Source organism: Dasypus novemcinctus, chromosome 4 (assembly GCF_030445035.2).
Source record: "Dasypus novemcinctus isolate mDasNov1 chromosome 4, mDasNov1.1.hap2, whole genome shotgun sequence".
Lineage (NCBI taxonomy): Eukaryota > Metazoa > Chordata > Mammalia > Cingulata > Dasypodidae > Dasypus > Dasypus novemcinctus.
In genome coordinates, this window is record NC_080676.1 from 62,779,731 (window position 1) to 62,801,261 (window position 21,531).

Genomic DNA, 21,531 nt, shown 5'->3' on the forward strand with positions numbered 1-21,531 from the left:
TTTGTTCTTAGTGAAAGTGCAAGCTTAGGAGGAGAGGTCTTCTGAACAAATACACACTAACACCTTTCTAGTAATAAATATATATGACAAGTAGATGTGGATGCATAGACAGATAAATACAGACATAGATATAGACATTGAAAGAGGAAGATAGGCATTTTAGCGCATATATGTAGGCTATTCTATGTAGTGATTAAGAATTGGACATGGGAGCCAGATTCTCTGGTTTGAATTATGGCATCTAATTTACTAGCTCGGTGGCCTTGAATAATATACCTAACCCTTATATGCTCTCACTCTCACCCTTTTATAAAATGGACATAGTTGTTAAAAAAAGATCTCATGACTGTTGTGAGGTTAGAAGTTAATAAACATAAAATGCATAAAAGACAATTTCTGGTATGCAGTTAATGCTTTATCAGTGTTTGCTATAATTAGAAACATTATTTTCTGTGTGTACCAGGCCCTGTTATAGGGGATACTGGGGTGAATCATACTTGAGTCCTGCCCTCACCCAAGAAGTTTATCAGCATGTGTATTAAGACATTTGCACAAATAGCTGATACAATTTAGAAAAAGGTAACAGCCTTAGAGAGGAACATAAGAAGGGCTATGGAAGTTCAGAAAGAATAAGAAAACTCCCATAGAAGGGGAGGATATTCTGTCTAGAGGGAAAGTGTGAATAAAGGCCTGAAGGGGGGAAAGCATGCAAGGTTTCCACCCAGAACACAAATGCAGAGTGCTGTTGAATTAACTTTTAGAACCGAGTGGGGAGAGAGAGTCCACAAGGGGGACTGCGGATGGGTAGGTGATGGTTTGAATGGGCCTACTTAAGTTCCCAACAATAGGTGATGCCAGGAAGCACCCCTCAGGCTGCAGGTGCTAGGCAAGCCAATCACTACCACCAGGAGACAGAACATGATCTGTAGCCATTGGGTAGAAACAACACACCAATCTTTCAACTAAAGGAAATGAGCTCTAAACCCTGCTCCTCTTTCACTAGTCTTAGTAAGATCTTGAGTTATTTCTTATCCTTCTCTAGTCCCCATTCTTCTCAACTGTAAAATAATTAAAGGTTGTTAGATAATCTTCAAAAACCTTCCAGCTTTGGCATTCTAGTACTCCACAATTTTGCCATGAGTTGGGATACTTCTCTCTCTGCCTCCATCCCCTCCTCCCATACATCTTTCCCATTCTTTCCATCCCTTCATTTATACATAAGCAGACAGAATTCAAATAACATGGTAGGAAGCAATCCCAAAGGGAAAATATTAGTGAAGGGTTAAAAAATATAAAATGTAGAGGTGGAGATGGAAATCAGAGAGTGCATTTCTGCAGACAGGGTAGGGAAAATTTTATGGCAAGGTTACCTTTTCAGGGCCTTCATAACTTGATAGTGAAGCTATTAAGTAGCTCAAACCACTCTTTTTTAATGAAGTGGTTCATTTGGACAAACACTTCAAGCTAAGAGGAAATGTTGCTGCAGCTAGATTGGAGTGTTCTGCAAAGCATTAACACAGTCTCTCACTGTCCTTTATCTTCCCTACTCCATATGAAGTTGAGTTATTTGAATTAGTGTTCAGCCAATACCATTTTGAGTCCTTCTGTTCCCAAATATCTTAAGAGTCTACTATGTCACTTCGACTGACTTGATTAACTTTGCATTAACTCTAATGGATGCTGTGGGTGAAAAGTCCATTTTGTCCTCTGGGACTTCTGCTTCTTGTTGGTAAATTTGGGAGCTTTATTTGACTCATAATTATACATTTCAGGTAATGGCAACTAAAGGACAGTGGTTCCTAAATAAGACAGAACTTTCTACCTTCAATTCAACTAATAAACTAGTAAACATTCAAGATTTGAAGAAGAGCAAAGGTCATTGAATCCTACCATCATTCAAATCTCCTTTTAAACGTCCCTGCTACGTAACAGTCCAGCCTCTGCTTGAACAGATCCAAAAGCTGGCAGCCAGTGTCTTTCAAGTGCCCATCATTGACATATATCCAAGACACATCACATACTGCTTATCCTCCTTTGGGCAATAGTCCCATTTGTCTTCTTGGTTTCCACTTAGCCATAAACAATGGTTTTCCTCTGACCCATCTAAAGGCTGACCCATCTAAAGGTGAACTGCATAAGTCAAGCCTAGTCTCAGAGAGGAGGACTTCAGAGGGCACACCTAAAACTTGGTAGGGCCATTATACAACCAGATACTGTTGTATACCTTAATCCACTGGGTTAAAATGTAATAACACTAGTTGTGGGAGGCAGAGTAATAGCACCCCCAAAGATATTCACAGATTACCTGGAACCTATGAATGTGTTCGTTTACATGGTAAAAGCAATTTTGCAGATTGATGAAGTTAAGAATCTTCAGGCGGGGAGGTTATCCTGGATTATCTTGTTTGGTCTAATATAACCACAGGGGTCCTTTTAAGAGGGAGGAGGATAGAATCAGAGAAAGATATTTGACAACAGCAGTAGAGGTTGGAATTATTGGGGATCAGGAGCCAAGGAATGTGGGCAACCTCTAGAAGCTGGAAAAGGCAAGGAGACAGATTCCCCACTAAAGCCTTCAGAAAGGAACACAACCCTGCTGACACCTTGAAACTGATTTCAGACTTCAGGTCTACAGAATTGTAAGATAATAAATTTGTATTTTTTAAGCCACTGTAAGTTTGTGGTAATTTGTTACAGCAGCAATAGAAAACTAACACTCTAGAAATAATAAGATAATTTTATGCCTCAAGTGGATGTATTCACCTAAGGATGGGGATCATGCTCTTTGGGTCTGGCTCAAGCTACACCAATTCACAGGAATCTGAGAATTCAACCTGACAACAGCTTTCTCCATTATGATATAGTAACATTATTTCATCCATGGTACCCTTTTTATAGAGTCAGGATGTTGGAACTGACCACCAGGGAGTTGTTCAGTGAGAAAGGAATCAGAGCAAAGGAAATTAAATTATCTTCTCTCTTATTTTTGGTAATATAACAAAGCCTAATACAATATCCAGGTTGTTCCAAAGCTCCTACTGCTCACATCTGGGTTGCAAGTTCTCTCTCCCTTGGAAAGTACTAAATAATCATTGGCCAATTTTCTTTCTCTGGTCTTCCTTTTTTAAATTATTCTACTCAGTTGCAAAAACTCCTTTCACTTCGGCACATCCTCCTGATAGGCAGTTTCAGGAATACCATGCAGCTGATATTAATTATATTCGAAATTGCTACCTTTGAAATATCTTAGAAGCACTTAGAAAAACCTATAGTTTCACTAGCAACTTCATAAGTTATCTTCAAGTTGTTAATTTCCTGGAAATATTCAATACATGATGAATGTTACACACTCCTATTAAATTTCATTCCAGAGAGCAATGTTTCTGACATTCTCCACAAATCCTTATTTGTTCCTGCAGACCCTTTGTCTTGAGAAGTGAAAGAAATCTGTGTACATCACTGAGGAACCTCAGAGTCCTCCTTGACTCATCATTTTCCTTAAGGTCTTATGTCCAATTTGCCATCAAATCCTGTCATTATCCCTGCCCCTCCCAAATGTCTTCTGATGCATTTCCTTACTAGGTCAAGTAAGCAATTCTCACACCTGTGAGATCCAATCATAATATTGGATTTCTCTGCCACCAGGCCACCTTGGACTCAGCCATTAAACACTAGGATGGGGTCTGGATTTGGTCTTTCCATCTGCTCTGGCCACTGTCTGCTCCCAGGCTTGGACACTAACTCCTCTATGCACAGCCTTATAAGAGGTGCCATTTAATTTCCACACCAAGTCCCAACCACCCAGCTGGCTCCCGATCTGTCCCCCACCTATAGAACCTTATTTCCCACTGTAAATTGGATTGCTCTGTAACAGATCCTGTTCATCAAGTCTCCTGAAAAGTTTGCCTAGGCCATATCTCACACCTAGAGCCACCCAAAGTCAAACAGAAGGAGATGCCCAGGGATTACAACTCCTATCTAGTGCCAAGTTGTTAAATAAGGGTAGTGCTTTGAGGTCAAATATAGCTGATTCAAGTTCAGGCTCTGCCATAATCTCCCTAAGCCTCAAGCTGTCATGTAGGGGTAATAACAGCACCTATGTCATAAGGTTGTTATAAGGATTGAAATACTGTGCATTGTTAAAATCCAGTGCTCTTTTAACTAAAGCATCTGGATTTTCAAATGGGAAGAAAAAAATCCCTTATGATTTTAAAGCTTATCTAAGAAGCTGATCCTGAAGAATCTCTTAGATTCAGGAAATACTAATTCTGTGCTGATTACTCCAGAGTAAATGATAAAATATCCCACTCTGTCCCCAATACATGTTAGAATAATATAGAAAGGGACAGATTGCTGTGGGATAGAGGAAGAAATTAACTGCCAACAAGCCACCACCAGAATGCTATGGTCTGGAAAAAGCATGGCCCGCCAATACCTTGATTTTAGACTTCTAGCCTCCAAACTGTGAGACAATACATTCCTGTTGTTTAAACCAACTGGTCTGTGGTATTTAGCAATAGGATCACAGGCAACTTACACCTTATTCTTTTTTGCTTACCCATCTTTTCTTATGTTTTCTGCAATAACCAATAACTAGTAGTATAGCTTTTTTAATTATTCAAACTGTGGACCTAGATTCTTACAGGAAGTCATATCTTGTTGCTATGACCGTTGCTGGCCCACTTCTCCCGAGTGCTAAGGAAGCTGTCACTGTCATCAACCCCCTTCCCTCTGGGGTATGAAGACTCCATTGCTGGTCAGAGATCAATATTGTTGGTAAAACACACTCCCCAGGGCCAGCATCTTGGGATAGCAGGATCCTTTCCTAATATTCTACAAAACTCAGTGCTGAAGGTGTATCAGAAAACTATGAGGATATGCTTTACTCCATCTATACAAAATGTAAATACAAATAAATTTATAGAGACAGAAATAGATTACAATTACATATGACAGGAGAAGGATGGAGGAATTGAAACGTGACTATTAAGTGGGTAGAGGTTTTTTTTCTTTTTGGAGTAATAAAAATACTATATTTATTTCAGTAATGAGTGTACAACTCTGTGATTATACCAAAAGTCATTGATTGTACACTGTAGATGGATTGTATGGTTTATGAATATCATTCAATAAAATTTATATATTTTTTAAAAACTATGAGGTAGCACACACTCTCCTGACACGAGACTAGCTTTCAAGAAATGTTTCAAGGAAGTGGGCTTCTCCTTTAGTCTCTCTAACTCAAGTGGGTGACCAGAGCTATTCTCTGGTCTCAATCTCCCTCTCTCAATAATAACTTAAAAAGAGTCTTACTACCATAAATAAATGAGCCACAGGTAGCTGCCATACCCTGAGCCAGTCAGTTACTGGACCTTGTCAATACTTTTCACAACAACCATACAAGGTAGATGCTGTTGTCAGCCCCATTCTATATATAAGAATTAACTTGCCCAAGTTCACATATCTAGTCAGTCACAGAGTTGAGATTCAAACTGTAATTTCAAAAGTCATGGAAACCTAGACCTGTCTCCTTTATACCACTGAAACCCAGCTCACTCCTCTCCTTGGACTTTCAACAATGACTTCTATCTTCCCTATTAATTTCACAGAATATAGAAACCACACACTCCCAGATTGCTTCTTACAAGACAGACTAGCTCCTGAGAACTCCAAGCTCTAGGACTCATTTTCCATGCCAAGACATCAAGTTCCAGCAGACTCCCTGGCTCTAGTCTGGACCAGGCTGCCTATCTGAACTCAAAGGCCAGAACCCAAAGCTAAGCCTGCAACCTCCCAGGATCCCTAGAAGCAGGAAGAGGGAGTCTCATCCTCCCTTGACTCAGAAACACATAAGGGAGACCTCACTGTTAAGATCTCTACTGCCAGCAACAGCCTGAAGCTCCACAGATTTTTAACCTATTTCTCTAGAATTGATCTTAGTGACAGGAACCATTCACATCAAAATTTTCTTCCCATCTGTGATTTGTTCTTCCTTTCGATTCTCACCTTCTTTCCTTGATTGCAATCTGTGCCTCATGATATAAAAACCTTTAGAACCATTCCCTGAAAGTCAAAACTAAAACCCAGCCTTTGATCTTGATAATGGATCCTTTATGACTTCCAGTGCTGAGAGTTACACTCAGCAGAAGAAACAACCAGCCAAGGACATGACCAAGAGTACCAAGTGAACATGGAAAATTAGAGGAGAGAGCAGGAGGAAGACTGAGTTTATAATGGTGAGTTTCCATCAATCTTCACATCTAGTCCTTCTCCAATGACCCCAACGATCTAAGAGATCTTGTGAGCAACTCCAGGTTTTTAGTATGAGGGCTTGGTGATGGGAATGGAGGTTAGAAAGCCAGCAGACCCTTTTTCCCACAGCATCTCCAAAAGTTATTTCAGCAGGATGAACATCTTCTACAGATCCAGTGAAGGCTATGGACAGAGACATTCTTCAGACCAAAACAATGAGCAGGTGGTAACACCCTGAGGGTCTGTGCCATGGGGTCCTCTTCTGAAGATGCCACAACTGGAAGAGATTTTTTAAGCCACTCTTAGTTTTACTAAAGATTTCTTGTTTGTTCTTCTTTTTGAAGGACAGTTTTGCTGGACAAAGTATTCTTAATGGGTAGTTTTCTCTTTCAGTACCTTAAATACATAACACCACCTTTTTCTCACCTCCATGGTTTCTGATGGAACATTGGCACTTAGTCTTATTGAGAGGTTCCCTTGTATGTGATGCATTGCTTTTCTCTTGCAACTTTAAGAATCGTCTCTTTATCTCTGGTATTTGTCAGTCTGAATAGCAGGTGTCTCAGAATAGTTCTATTTTGATTTATTCTGTTTGGGGTGTATTGTCCTTCTTGGATATTGAGATTTATGTCTTTCATAAGGGTTGGGAAGTTATTGGTCATTATCTCCTCAAGTAATCTTTCTGACCGTTTTTCCATTCTTTTCCCCTTCTGGAACACAGACAATGCATTGCATTGTATTGTCATTCAATTTTCTGAAAGGCTGTTCCATTTTTTTCCATTCTTTTCTCTTTCTGTTCTCCTGTCTTTTCAAGTTAGGGTGTTCTGTCCTCAATTTCATTGATGTCTGTCCACCATCAATTCAAATCTGCTGTTATATACCTCTAATGTATTTTAATCTCATCCATTGTGTCTTTCATTCCCATAAGCTCTATTACTTTTCTTTGCAGGTCTTCAAATTGTTTTTTATGCTCTCCCAATGTCTTCTTAATGTCCTTTATTTCTTTAATCATATTTTCTTTCAGCTCCTTGAATCAATTTAGGAGATTTGTGTGACTATCATTGATCAGTTGCCCTAAATCCTGTGTCTTGTCCAGATTTTGGTTTGTTCATTTGGTTAGGCCACCTCTTCCTGTTTCTAAGCACAGGTTGTAATTTTGTGCTGATGTCTAGGCATCTGAAAATGATGATGAATTTATTCTAACAGTCAATTTTTCTCTCTTGCTTAGTGTTTTTTTTCACAGCTATTCTTTGATTTTTAGTCCAACTTATTCTAAGTCTTTAAAATTGCCTAGCTTACATTATCAAAATAGGGCCAGGGACTCACTAATGGGGCTCCAAGTTCTACTACGATTGGGGCATAGATCCCTCCCAGGAGTTAGGGAACAACTAAATATATATTCTCTCCTTGCAGTTTCCCAGCTGACCAGCAGGTTGTGCTCACTGGCAAATCTTTCCATTGGGCAGGTCCCTTAGTCAGCTTTTATACATTCCTCCATTGTTTTTGTGAAAAAGTTGAGCCCTGCCTATCTACTGCCACCTTCCTGGTTTGCACTACTTCTGAGTTTGCCCTGGAAAGTGTGGGAAAGGGCAAGTTTGGAGCAGTAACACACCAGACCCTCAGCTCCTGTGCCCGTTTTTGAGGCAGTGCTCCCAGGGACAACCAAGGGCAGAATTGGGAGCATCAGGAGATGATAAAGGGATTCTTCAGTATTAGAACCATAAAGATAATCTTCTGGAACATGTTTGGAGGGTCCCACATTTTCCAGGGTAACCTCAGACCCTGTCTTGGCTAGTATTGGCTAGTATCTTGGATACTGGAGCCTCCTCCGGCAGCACATACAAAGCCTGCTTGTCTGAGCCTTGGCAGACTTCCAGTAAAGACCTTTAGCCATAAGATGTTCCTAGCCTACTTCTAACTCCAACATACCTGAAATAAACAGAAAGACAGAAAGGGAAATCTATCAGTCCTATCTCCCCAAGCTGGATCGCTTCCCCTTACTTAACCGCCCCCCACCCCACCCCATACTAATGGGATCTATATATTCCAGATTTATACTGCTTGAATTGCTCCAAACTCATTTCCCCTCCAAAGTTCAGGGACTCTTAAGACTATCAGAGTCCATGGGTTGATGGTATCCATTTCTCCCTAAGCAAAGAAAGATAACCTGCCACAAAAGACTCATGGTCCCCTCCTCACTCCTAAAAGCATTTTTTCAATTCCCCTTATCCCTCTCAGTTGAATCCCCTCACTCCTTAATGTCCAATATTCTGGGTTCTGGAGTTGCATTTTAAATAAAGTCTTCTGACTAACTTATTGGGCCCAGCATTTTAATTGCCTTCCTTTTCTATTATTTGATGTCTTCTTTTTATTTAATGACTTCCAAGGGCTCCCGTGGTACCCAGATTATGTAAGTGTTGGGGCTGGGATAAATGATGCCAGCAGCTTTACAGCCTGGAAGGAAAACATTCAAAGTGAATTTAATTTCATCCTCCTTTCATTCCAGGACCCAAATACTAGAGGAAAATGATGTGAACATTTTGTGTTTTTCTCTTTCTGCAATAATGGGAGAATTTGCAAAAAGAAAATTCAAATATCAGTTTATTTATTTATTTTTAGACACTCAATATGGAGTGAGTCTGCATAGCCATTTCTTTGTTGTTCTTACTCTGAACAATCCAATTTAACTGCTTTTAAACACATCTCCAGGACTTCAGCTATTTTTAATTAGTGTGGCTTCATTTTTTTTTACTGTTATCACTATAGTTGATTTGTTTTTAGTGTTCACACTCCACAAGTCCCTGCTTCCTCACCTAACTCTTCTCTCTCTCCATCTTATTCACCCCATGGTTTTATAGAAGCTGGTAAAATTCTGAATTATCTGTGTCTATAAAGACAAAGGTCTCCATTTCTTCCTGAGGGCCTCTCATCACATCCTCAACCTTGTGCTTAGTAATGGGATTGAAAGTTTTATGAGGATAGTTTCCCTTTATAATAAGGAAAAGCCCAATAAACTGTATCATAAAAAGAATCATAAAATTAGTGCTGAGAGAGATGACATATTTTAACTTTCCCAAATTTTACAGATGAGGAAACTGAGGCCTATTCCTGCTAAAGTCACAGGGTCAGATAAAGGATAAAGGTTAGGCTGGGACTCCAGGCTGGTCCCTACCTGTGAGATCAGTTCCTCTTTTGCATAGTCTGCCCATCTGGGCTAAAAGCTGAGGGATGCAGTGCAGCAGCGAGCAGGACCCTACTATTTAGCACAGATGATTCCCTCAACTCCCTCCCTCCTCCTTCTGAGCAGAGCTCTGTGGCTGCTCCAGTAGATCTCTGCCAAAGCAATCTTGTAGTGGTCTGTTGTTGAAAGAGCACCAGATTGAAAGCCAATCCCAATTCTAGTCTTGCCTTCAATATTCAACAGCTCTGCCACTTTGGATGAGTCATTTAAGTCTACAAATTTCAGTTTACTCCCTGTGAAATGGAAATAATACACTACCTTACAAGGTTGTGGTAGACAATCTTTTTTCTTTCCCAAATCGATTTTCCCTATCTCTTGAAATTTTTGTCTTCTTGGCTTCCAGAACACCCTTATTTTCTGGTTTCTCTCCAACCTCAATGGCCATTCTTCTCAGCTTCCTCTCAAGAATCATTTTCTTCCACCTACCTCTTAATATAGGCTCCCTTCAGGGATTTTTCCTCCCTCCACCTCTCTTTTCAGTCTGCACATTTTCCTTGGATAACTTCACCTCTTGGCTTTAATTGCCACCTATGAACTGATGATTCCTAAATCCCAGCCCAGACCTCACTCCTGAGGAGAATATTCATTTTCCCTTCTCCTTGGATGGCCCTCATCAACTTACCCATTACCATCCTGGTATGCCTTCATCTCCTCTGTTTAATGTCTTGGTGAATAGCATCCAATTCTGTTACTTATATGAGAAAATTGGAAATCATGTTAGTTTCCTCTTTAATCCCCAGCCACATTAAGAAGGTCACAATATTCTGTTATTTCTTTCTCCTGAATTTTTTCCATTTCATCCCATTTTATCCATCCTTATTGTTTACTTAAGTCTCTAAATTTCTCTTTCCTAGACTATTTCAAGCACCTCTGACTTGCTTTCTCTTCCTTCAATTTGTCCCTTTCCAATTTATCTTCCACACCACCACTGTATTTAACCACCCAAAATACAGTTCTGATCACTTTACACTCAGACTTAAAAGCATTTTGAAGGTCCTCATATCCTGAAGAAAAAAAAAAAGAAAGAAAAGAAAGGAAAATAAAACTCTTTCATAAATCCTCCATGCCAACCCCTCAAACTCTCTCTCCATTAATACACAGACACATACAACATGCTTAGGCACTACCAAAATTATTAGAGTTAGCAATCTGATTATAGCAGAAATCTCTTGGAATATCTTTTCAGCCTTCAAGTGTCCTTCTTTGATCCCTTCACCCATAATAAAGAGCCTCAGAAACCATGTTTTGCAACACATGATCTTTATACTCTGGTCACGATAATATGGCTGGAGTAGATTCTAATTCAAGGTTGGGCCAGATAGATATTCTCTATCATGAATTTAACATTTAGAATGAGAGCTATAAATTGGATTTATATGAGTTCCATGAGTTCCTTTTCAGTTCTTGGCTTACCACCCTCATTTGGCTTGGTAGTATCCTTCTCTTGGGATCTGTGGCATACTCATGGTTTCCTATCTTACCTTCCCATTTTTGTTTAAACAAGTATGAAATAGGTTTCTTTTGCTTGTCACCAAATGGGTCTAAGTCACTCAACAATGTGTTTCATACTTAGATGTTGAACATTTGCTTTCTCTATGAATCATTCTCCAACTCCATTCACCTTACAAATTTCTACTCATCTTTCAGAACACACATCAAGCATTGCTTCTTCTGTGAGTTTCTCCATTATTCCCTCTCCCATGGACAGATTGATTTACTCCTGCCTGTGGGCTAACACTGTATTTGCTATCACAATTGGTTATAACACAAGACAGTTTTTTCTCCATTAGACTGAGAGCTCCTTGAGGGCAGAGATTATGTCATATTCATCTTTAAAGTAAAGGGAGAGACTTACACATAGTAGACATTTAGTAAATTTATCCTGAAAGATTAAACTGATATTTTTTAAATGCTTTGTAAACTAAATCTTTACAGCTATTAGGCTTTAAAAAAAAACCAAAAGCTATACTTCTCATGCATAAAATAAAGGAACACACTATAATCATTAAATGATCCTATAGATACAGATACAGCCCTTAAGTCACAAAATCTCACTTTGAATGCAGCACAGATATTATCAAAATGAGTAGCTTTCCATAAAAATTAAAACAAACAAAAAAGAAGGGTGTTGAAGTAGCTAGCAATTTACAGAAATAAAAGGTTAAATGTTAATGATCCAGCCTTCCAATTGACTCTCTTACGTAAAGTCACTTTGAATTTGAATTGCCAAAAACATTTTGTAAGACTACAGCATTCTGCTCTCCTTCTAGGATTGCAGGGAATAGCCAAAGTCTCTTTGCTTTAACCTCTGGAAATGTTATTTAGTTTCAGGAAAAAATGCTCACAGACCACCTCAAGAGGGAAATCACGCATCCTCCAGCCATCTTTGGGAAAGACTTGCCTCCCTGCATCCAACAACCCCAAAAAGGATGAACAACCAACAGCCCAAATTTTTCTTTGCCGTTTAACAATCTAGATCAAAATATCACACCTTGGAATTGACTTATCATTCTAGAGAAATGCCCTGAATTTTCCCTCCTCTGTGTTTTTCTTCTATTGTCTCACATTCCTCGGCCCTCTACTACATTTTAAAAGCTCAATTCCTCTTGTATACCTGAAAAGGAATAAATCTCTTCTCTTGGCTGTACTTCTGCAGCAACTGAACTTCCTACACTCAGTCTTAAGTTACAACTTTGAGTGGACATGTCAGTCTCTCTATCTAGATTTGGCTCCTTAAGATCAAGGGTTGTGTCTCTGAACATCTATAGCACCTAGCTCAGTGCCTTGGTACTCAGTACTATTTATGATAATTAAATACAGACAAAGAAAATTTTGCTCAATAGTTCTTCATCAGGATTGTGTGACTCTGTTAATACAATTAAACACAACTAGAATTAGGAAGCTCACTTTCACTGTTCTACTAATTAAATATTAATTTAGGGAAAGTTGACAGAATGACCTTCCCAGCCCTACCTCCCCAAGCACTGCATTGTCTTAAATTCTATGATGAACTTATACTTGACTGATACCTACAAATGTTTTTAGAAAGATAGTGCAATGAGCCCCGTCTAGAAATCAGAATTTAATTCTAACCCTAAATGTGACATTGGAGATTACACTTTTCCTCGTTTTTCTCATCTGTAGAAAAAGAGTCATGATGTTTGTGATAATGTCTTTTGTTATAATATACTTTTTATTTTTTTTGAAGATACATAGATTACATAAATGATACATAAAAAATATAGGTGATTCCCATATGCCCTTCTCCCTACTCCTCACATATTTCCCCACCTTAATAACATCCTTCATTAGTGTGGTATGTGGTATTAGTGTGGTTTGTTACAATTGATGAACACATTTTGGAATATTGCCACTAAGCATAAATTATAGTTTACATTGTAGTTTATACTCTCTCCTGCACAATTTTATAAGTTATGACAAGGTATATAATGGCTTGTATCTGTCATTGCAATGTCATTCAGGACAATTCCCAAGTCCTGGAAATGCCCCCATGTGGTAGACGGTAGGGGTGGGGGGGCTGTTCATCTCTTCATAGATAACCTGACTGAGCTGTGCATTTGGTATAGTGAGAACTGCAGCCCTGCCCTTGGTAACCGTGACAGCAACTCCAGTCCTGGAGAAACAGTTTAACAATGCAGACTCTACAAACTTTAAATATTCAGGGCAAATGCAAACCAAATGTGCTAAAAGCTTATATAGAATGTATGAAGTCCATCCTAAAAGCTTACCTAGGATGTGGAAGATGTATGTTAATTCAAGCCTATTGAGCACTGATACAAAGAGCCATTTGGCCCTTCCTCTGTATAAAAAAGAGCTCAAAAATCTTGCTCAGAGCTCAGATTTTGGAATGAGAAGCTCCAAGCCCAGCCAGTTGTGAATAAATCCTTTTTCCTTCCCAAAATTATTCCTGAGTCCTGGCCTTTCTATATGCAAATAAGTGAACCTCTCTCAACTTCTACAACATTTCCTTTTTCCTTCCCAAAATTATTCCTGAGTCCTGGCATTGCTATATGCAAATAATTGAACCTCTCTCAACTTCTACCACATTTCTGGGGCTCATAGGGAATTGCAAATGAAGGCCCCCAATGATAGCATTTCACTACCGCTTCTGGATCCCCAAGGAAGCCAGAAAAAATGTGGGCTCCACCGGAATCTTCCCAATGAAAATCAAGGGCAATGGAAGGTCTGAAGAAAAAAAAAAAAATGTGGGAACGAAAAAGAACTCTGAACACGGAAGCATAGTCAGGAAAACCCTAGCTTTAATTGCTAGGAACAGAGGCCATCACCTCCCTAGAAAATGCTAGTACCTACAAAAATTGGGGGGGAAGCTGTTCTCTCTAGGTCTGGGAAAAGGAGAAAAAAGGGGAAAAGCCTGGTGTTTGAGGTTTGTCTAACTACATGTTGAAATTTGGTATTGGTCTTGTCTCCACTGAGGTAATCAAGGCTTGATTAAAATAGAAAGGGATGTTTATAGGTTTGAGTCCTAACATCCTGGAAATTGGTCTGGATTTTGGAAAACTTGGTTACAAAATAATTAATCGGCCTTTTTAGTGGAGTTTGGTCTGGGTGTAAAGTTAAACAGTGAAAAAGGTCTAGCTGAAATCTTTTGTTATGTTATAGTGTTGAGTTGCGAATGAATTTACTTAATGTCAAAAGTTAATGTTAAAAATTCTCTTTCTAAAATTTGTAATTGCTGCAGGGGCAGCAGTCCTGAAAAATATATATATAAAACTTGTGGGTCAGATTAATAAATTTTGTGCTTGTGTCTGTGTCCACTCAATGCTGGTGTTGGAGTTGTCTGGTTATGTAAAGTGTGGAATTTAGTTAAGCTGGAACGCTCCCTTGCCATTGGCAAAAAAGTAAGTTAATTGTAGTTTGTAAAACAAAACCAGGAGTGAGGGTGCGTGGGCATGCTCTGCTGTTCGGCCTCCCTGGTTCAGCCCCATTTGCAAAACCTCAGGGATTATCTGTGTCAGTGTCCATGCCACGCCCCCGAATTTGATAAAGCTGGTCCAGTCAGGGTGGCTGGTGGAACCAGTAACTTAAATCATAGCCCTGCCAGGATAGGGAGTCCCTGGGAAAAGCGCCGAATTTGGAAAGTTCTTTCAGGCTAATTTCAGCAGCCTGAACCTCGCCACCATTATCTTCTCTCCCCTCCTCCCTGGGAAGGGGGAGCGACTTGCCCCTTTACAGTCAGTCCACGCCCTCTATTCCTAAGCCACATTCCTATCAAATCACTGATCAACATGGAAGGGGGGAGATAAAGAAAATATCTCTCTCTTTGTGAATCAATGCTTTAAAATGTTTAAAGCTGTAAATTGGTAAAATAAGTTGATCTAAGGAAGGAAGCTATTGCTTAAAAACTATAGACCTCTAATCCCTTGATAGCACTTTTAATGGTCTGGCTAGGAACTTCGGCAGGAAGGGTCGCAAAACTGCAGAAGGGAAAAAAAAGGATAAACCTCAACTCTAAAATCTGTGTTTAGCTTTTGTCAGTTACTTGTGCCTAAAAATTCATGGTAAAAGGTAGTTTAAAAATAAATCTTTAAATACCAATACTCTCTTGCTGATAAAGTAAATGCATAACCGATAAATAAAAATTTGTTCCGTTACTAAAAAAAGGCAAAACATCACAGGATTGTTACTAATGAAAGTCTTGTAACTTAATTAATAAAAGTATCCAATTCACCTTAAAGTTAAAACTTAATGAAAACTGTAACTAAAAGTTAAAATCATTTATAGATGCATTTACATTATAAAACAACAAAAGAATAATAATTGAAATTATAACTGGGTAAATGTAGCCTGAACCTATTATTGTAAGTATAAATTTTAAACTAACCTTACCTTCGTTTATGGTCACTTCAAGCTTAGCCTAACCTCATCCTTTGCCTTTGTTTATGGTTATTTCATACCAGCTTCTGCCCCTATAGTCCAGGGAAAAGTGAACATGGAACATCCCTGTCTCCTATCCTACTGATATTAGTAACCCTGCTTTCTCTCATGATTCTAAGGGTGAACTGAATTGCTGCCTGGTAAAATTCTTAACCCTTGGGGTTAAACGTCCACTGGAGTTTTTTTATCCCCAAAAACTAAAAACTGAAAAATGCCTCCTATCTTAACTGTCAGGGTTCCTAAGAGTAGCAATTCATGAGAAAAACCAGTCTCCCGAAGGCTTCAATAGCTTTGATAAATATACATAAAATTAATCTTGTCATCCAAAAATCTACTAAAGTCAAAGTAAAATAAGGTTCTAAAACAAAACAAAAAAATTGTATTAAAACATTAAACATTTTGGTTACAAGTCATTAATTAAAAAACAAAATTCTTTTGCAGAACTGCATGGCCATGGTACAAATTAAAAACAAAAAAACAAAAAAACTTTTCAAAAGTCTTTCTTTCAAATGTTTTACAATCATACTTATTTTGTAAAAAAAATAAAAGTTTTAAGTAATTAAATTATGTTTCTGGGTCAAACTATTCATATCTGCCTATTTGCTCAAATTTTTAAGATTAAATATGCAGTTATATAAGTAATATATATTTCTAAAACCCAAATTAAACTAAACAGTATATAAAATAATACGAATTATAAGTAACATCAATAAATTGTGTTTCTGTGTCTAGTTCTATTTGTGTCTGACTATTTGCTCAGTATATATCTTCATACATCAAAATAATACTATCAAATTAACAAATAAAAATTCTTAAAAGAGCTCTATTCAAATTGCTAAAAATTAAATATGCAGTTATATATGTAAATAAATATTCCTGGAATCCAAATTAAACTAAGGATAAAAAAGTCATATAAAAATCTGATTATAGAAACTATTAAAAAAGGACCTTCTCTTTGTAAGAATTTTAAGGGCAAAACGAGGTGTGGCAAATTAAACCTATCTACTAGGCTGGGGAATTAAAAATCGATTTATGCTATAATTCCCCAGTTTAAACCTTTTAACAGCCTTAAAATAAGGGTGGTTAGTAAATTTGGTGTTACCAAATTTCAGTAAGTAAAAAAAAGCCCATAAAAGCTATAAAAAAATCTTTCCTGGATTATGATTAAACAAATTATGCAATTGCAATGTGTTTCGAAACCTGATAGTCAGTATGCTTTTAAAATTATTCACAGTTTCAAAACTTAAACAAAAAAAAAAAGTTTTGACTTCCTGTAAAAAAAGGAGAGAAAGTGTTCCTTGCGTCAACTATACTAGTTTCAGTTTTATTTAGCTAAGGTATAATCTCCCTTGGTTTATAAAATACCCATAATAAATTAACATTATATGTACAAAATCTTTAAAGTAATAAAAATTATAAATTCATGTTAATAAAATTAAGCTAAAAATTGTAAATATGCTCTCTTAAATAAATAAACCTCTTTAATTAATAATTGTAATTTAATAAGTTTATTTAAATGTAAAGTAACTAGTCTACGTGGTTGTGGTCAATAATAGAGTTTGTAAAAGCATCTTCCAAACTAAAGCATTTAAACGGTTCTAGTTCTAAAAGCCATTATTAACTAAAAACCTGAATTGGCATTAATGGCAAAAAATAACTTCATAATAATAAAACCTGTCCAAAGTTCACAGCAAAGTACATATTTAAGTAAAGAGTAATAAAAATTTATCTTAATTCTATTAAAAATCTTCTGTTTTCATTTTAACAATGAAAAATAGTTTTTTTCTTCTACTACTAAGGTAAAATGTCTATTAATATCTTTGTAGTAAAAGTGTAAAAAAATAAATAAAACCATTTAATATAATGTATTATATTAAAAATATTTAAAAATATATAAAATCAAGAACTAAACTTTAACATTGTCAAACTCTCTTGTCAAACCAGGCCTCAAATACACTACAAGTTACCTCTCCATGTGAGTTATTAGCTAGGCTGGTCACGAACCCCTCCAATAAAAATATTTGCTATCAGCCTCTGGTTATGCTCCCAAAGTTAACGGAAACTACATTGCAGTTTCAAGCTCCTGCAAACAGCCAATGATGGCTCAGTACAGCCAATGTACAATAAATATCACCTCCAAACTGGCACTGTTCCATAGTGCCAAAAAGTACTATGTACCAAGCCGGTAAAATGGTAAAACTGCCTTCTTAGCTTCTCTTTAGGATCAACAATGCTGCAACTTGCTCACGGTGTAAAAAATATCCTAAGTAAAACCATGATTACCAGAATACTGTAAGCAAAACTTTAAACACAATTGGTATTATAGCCTGCTCCCATAAAACCCATATTGTACTTATTTTTCCCTCTCCCTCCCCTCAGAAACTCCACTGTCTCCACATCAATGATAAAACTTCTTTCATTACTAGAATCATATAGTAGAATAACTATAAGTCTACTCTAGTCCTTCATTCATTCCCCAGTTTTGAGGTTTCTGGGATGGTGAAGCCCACTCTGCCTCTAATTGAGAGGGGGCTTAGATTCCATGGGACAGATGAATGGGACTACCTTGCTTACAGTTGCAGACCCTCTGTTCCTTGGGATGGTCGTTGTCCATCATCATCTCCTTATTAGTTGTTCTTGGTGAGTCCAATGAACTGGAGAGTGGGTGTTGTAATATTGTGGAGATTCAGGGCCCAACTGGCATATGAAAAGCCCAAAGATTTAAGTCTCTTGGACATATGCCTATCAACTCTAGTACTAACTGTAGGTTCAAATAGAAGGGATGCAAGAGTCATGTGTAGGGAAACCACAACTGGGTCCAATTTTGTCACACTGGGGAGCATAAATTCCAAATTAGAGCCCACTGGCAGGGCACCAAATTCCTGAGCTATCTGCCCTGCCTTTACTGTCTGGATATCTCCAGAGCCCTCAGGAGCCCTTCTATCTGAGGAAATATTTACTTTGGCAGTCAATGAGATCCTCCTGAGACGTGCATTAGCGTCACCTCTGGGATGAGACCCAACGCACTTTGAAGTCTCCTAAGCATATAAACTCATTTTTCTTTACCCTTTCCCCCTTTTGGTCAAGGCCTTTTTCCAGTTGCATTACTAGTTGGTGCTTGGAAACAATCGCTCGGTACCAGGGAGGCTCATTCCTTCCCATGCTTTGGTGATAGAAACAAACCCAAAACACCAACCCAGATTAATTTTCATTTCGACCAATAGCTAATCAATGTAGTGAAAGTACTGAGGCAGGGCCTATCAACAAATGGAAAGAAATATATTTTAACCCCATGGTTAAAATTCATCTTTCCTAGATCTTCAGAATGCTTTTATACTCTCAGGAAAAAACAATAGACCACTCTCAAGTGTGTAGAGATGAATAAAGAGGATGGTAATCCATATCACATGCAAAAACAATTTGGAAAGTACTGAGGTCAGCTAGGAGACAAGAAAGCCCATAGGCAAAACAAAGAAACCAAGGCATGGGAACTCTCTTGTAATATTTGAAACACTTTCTTTTAAGTAGTGCTTAGACTTGTTCTGTCTAGACCCAAAGTGCTAACGGCAATGAGTCCCCCATCATCAGATACATCTCTGGTCAAAAGCACACTCATTGCCTTTAGCACTTTGGGTCTAGACAGAACAAGTCTAAGCACTACTTGAAAGAAATTCTTTCAAAAATTACGAAAGAGTTTCAGGACATTTTAAATTTTGTCAAAACCTGTAAAATTGTATGGGCAAATGTAGATCATAATGCAAACCATTGACCATGGTTGGTAGCAATGCTTCAATATTTCAGTCAGTTGTAACAAATGTATCACACACATGTATAATGTTATTAATAGGGCAGAGTGGGAGAAAGGGACGGTATTAACTATATGGGAATCGCCTATATTTTCTATGTGACTTTTCTGAAACCTAAAGCTTTTTTGAATATAAAGTGAAAAAAATAAGACAATGGGGGAATAGACAGAAGAAATTCTAACTGTACATAAAAGATAGCAGATAATATGGTGATGAAAGACACAATGAAAAAATGCATTTCAATACTATTATTTTTTAAGTGTTGTGTTTTTGTATATTATTTATTTATTATTATTTTCTTATCTTTGTTTATTTTTTGGCTTATTTTTGGAGGTTTTGGATCACAGAAGGGATCACCACTGTGGCAGGGGAGAATCACTGGTACTGAGTGAGTGATAGGGGAATGTGTGGAGAGAGGTGCACTTGGGGCATGTCTCTACAGCTTATGAATATGTTCAAGCGATCACATAACATTGTCTCAGTGGGTGGAATACCACATAATAACTGAAAGAATATTGAATTCCCATCCTGGGGAGTCCTGCTACATTCTCTAATAGAATGGCAAGAATCCCCTGGATACATGGGCAATATGCCTAATGAAGGAGGACAGACTGTTATGCTAGGACCTTGATATTGATGGTTGTACTTATGAACCTTTTCTTGAGAAATTGAAACTTACCCTAGTATTATATACTGCCTAAGAGTTACCTCTTGAAAGTCCCCTTGTTCCTCAAACATTGCCTCTCTCTCAGCCAAAGTCAGCATAGAAATGCACTACCTTCCCCACAGCATGGTACATGACTCTCAGGAATGGGCCTCCCTGGCACCAAAGGATTATTACCAAACACCAAATAACAATGCATCTGGAAAAAGACTTTGACCAAAAGGGGGAAATATTAAATACAAATGAGATTTTATGGCCAAGAGATTTCATAGTGAGTCAGGAGATCTTTCCAGAGGTTATACTTATGCACGTCTAAGCAGGATCTCATTGACTGCCAAAGTAAACTGTGGTTCAAACAGCAGGGCTCCTGAGGACTCTAGAGACATCTAGACATTATAGGCAAGGCAGACAATCTCAGGAATTTGGCTCCCTGTCAGTTGGCCTTACTTTGGAATATATGCTCCCCAATGTAACAGTTAGATTCATTTATAATTTCCCTGTACATGGATCTTATGCCCTTTTTATTTGAACCTATAATTAGCACTATACTTGTTAAATATGTATCACAGAGACTTAAATCTTGGTTCTGTTTATATGCTGGTTGAGCCCTGAATGTCAGCAGAGTTGCAACACCTACTCTCCAGTTCATTGGACTCATCCTGGACAACTAACAAAAGGACAGTGATGGACAACTCCCATCCCAGGAAGTGGAAAGTGTCAGTGGCTGCAAGCAAGACAGTTCCATCTATCTGCCTAAAAGTATCTAAGGTCCTTCTCAATTGAAGACAGGGTGGGCATCACCATCACCAAATCCTCAGGACTGAGGAATGAATTAACATAAGTGGGAAATGCAACTATGGACTAAAGTAGACTTATTATTATTATAGCAATGCAAGAATTTGTATCATTGATATAAAGGCAATAGGGACCAGGTATTGGGGGGGGGGGAATAGGTGTAACATGGGGGCATTTTTTGGACTAGAATTGTCCTGCATGACATTGCAATGATGGATACAGGTCCTTAAACATTTGACAAAAGCTTTAAAGTTGTGTGGGGCAAAGTGTAATCTATAATATAAACTATAACCCATGGTTAATAGTTAGCAGCAACGCTAACCATTATGCGATTATCAATCACATGTGTTCATCAATTGTAACAAATGTAGTACGCTTATGAAAGATGTTAACATGGGAATGTGTGGAAGGGGGAGAAGAGGGAATCTGGAAATCCCCTATATTTTTTATATAACATTTATATAATATAAAGCTTCCTTAAAAATAAAATATAAAATTTTGAAAATTGAAAAATAGGCAGAGTTCGGTGATTCCTGAATAGGGCTATGGAATAACAAGTACTGAAAGAAGGGTTAGCATGTAGCCTGGAGATTCTGTGGTTTTCTATCCTGGCTCCCAAACACACAAGGCTCAGGGTAGACTCAGCAGGGCATTTATGAATTACCAGGAGGTGGTCAGGACTATTACATTTAATGCACAGATGAGAAATTCACCAGATACAAGTGATTTTCCTATGAAGGTATGAAGGTTTATAGCAGGTTAAACAGCCTCAGACTGTAATGGCCCATGCTCCAGCCCCCAAAGGATAATTTATTTTCTCTGTGGCTAGATCCACTCAGGCAGATAAAGCTTCTGCC